Source organism: Aplysia californica, unplaced genomic scaffold (assembly GCF_000002075.1).
Source record: "Aplysia californica isolate F4 #8 unplaced genomic scaffold, AplCal3.0 scaffold00126, whole genome shotgun sequence".
NCBI classification, from domain to species: Eukaryota; Metazoa; Mollusca; class Gastropoda; order Aplysiida; family Aplysiidae; genus Aplysia; species Aplysia californica.
Window position 1 is genome coordinate 1,336,296 of NW_004797396.1, and position 2,144 is coordinate 1,338,439.

Here is a 2,144-nt window from a genome sequence, read left to right on the forward strand (position 1 = left end):
CCCCCCCCCAGAACACAACACAAGAGTCTAGGACGAGCCAAGGACAAGTAGGATCATGGATGAAATATCATTACAACCTCGTCTGTTCTTCAACAGCATAAAAAGACTACCCCATATCAATGACAAACAGGGAAAGTCGCATAAAACAAAGTTATTTTTGGCTGGTTCATTCTGTCTTATGTCAGCCATAGCATCACCATGACCTCTAGAAACACTTGTACTTAAAAAAGGGTAAAAAAGTAAAGTTTAACCCCCCCCTTCCCCCATCATATATTTGTGGATCACAACTATCAATGCATGCAGTTTCCAGTTCCTGTAAGTCATGGCTGCATCGTTGCAACCCAACTCACTATGACTATGAACTCTGATGTTGCACATTACGTCGAGCAGTTAAAAGTAGGGCGGGGGTGTATATATATATTACTTTTACCAAAAACACAAACAACAACTTATGATGAACAAAGTACATCTTCATCTGAGGGAGCAAACAAGAGTCACATGTCAAAACAAATAAAATATTCTCTGAAGACAGCTCAAAGACAAACATCATGGGAAAATCCTGTGTAAAAACTCAATACTCTTCTGCCATCACTCCTCTGCATATGCTAGAAACACAACTTCATAAATCACTTAGGAGTAGATCATCTTTGATACTTAGAATACAAAACTAATCAACATTTAATGTTAAGTGTGAGACTGAAATGAATGACAAATTTGTTTAAATGCAACCACAAAATAGATGTTAATTCATTCAGGTGCACACATGATGCCATTTGGCCAAGTGGACAAGGTGGTAGTGGTAGGGTGGTGTGGTGGTGGGGGGTGTACAATTCGTGTGTGTGTGTGTGTGTGTGTGTGTGTGTGTGAGTGTGTGTGTGAGTGTGTGTGTGAGTGTGTGTGTGTGTGTGTGAGGTGGTGGTGGGCGGGATGGGCATTGGTCAACATCACAGGTCAGTGAGAACACTACATGATGACATCCCGCAGGGAGGTTCCCATGTCGCAGGACATCATTAGAAACTGGCGAAATCGTTCCACTCGAACAAAACGGCATCATGTGCACGCCCTTTAAGAGAACTGAGAGCAGGACACTATGAACACACAGGGCCTCTTCCTCTTCCTCTTCACACTGGTACAGCAGCAACACATCATGGCCAGTCCCCGTTATCTCCAACAAAAACAAAATTCTTCACAACAAAACTTTTCAACTTCCACTTTTCCCACCACACAATCCCCGGAGCTATACTAGTGAAGGACGGGGTGGGGGGGAAAAAAACAGCAAAATCAAAACAAAATTTTTACACAACCCCTCCTCCCCCCTCGCACAAACAAAGTGAAACCAGGAGGGGTGTGGGGAGGGTGACGACAGCAGCTCCAGATCCTGACAGTGGGGCATCCAGGTACTGCACTTTTGTCCTCACTGGGACAGGATCCGTGACTGCTCTCTAGTCCACACACACAAACGACACACTTGGGGACACACCCTGGTCTACGCACACCTGGCACGGGTGATAATCCTATCTCCTATCACACACGTATAGTCACATTCTGGTCAATGCACACTTTACGCTAGATCTGATCTGACCACACACTATGTCGGCACACGTTGCAGTGGGGCATTTTCCACAACACGCACGATGCCACACCTCGGTCTCAGCACACTTTGCTACCTTAGATTTACAAAGTTCTATCTGACATTTTCGACCGGAGTTACTAAGACTATGAAGTCAGAAACCAAATGTTCTGACTATCTGCTCTATAAAGATCCTGAGACTATTTGGAGTAATTATCAAGATTTTTTTTTGGGGGGGGGGGGGTAAGTGTTTTACGGAGCTCGCAACTGCATAATGTAATATGAGTGTGCAGGACACATTAAACATTTTCAGTTGGTAGGAAATTTTGAATTTTGCCCACGTGGCAGCCGAAGCCTACTCTTAATGATTTTGCACCACAATTAGAAAGAGCTTGACACATATGGTGAAAGTTAAACTTTTTAAAATCAAATGTCTCAAAACTAGGTCGTGAGCAGATAAAACTTTGTAACTCTAGGGTAGCGACTTGCCAAGGGAACTTAACCCCTTGGCTGTCCGCAGTCATTATAAGCAGACATAGCAACATTTGGATTTCTCACCAGCTTCTGCCCCCCC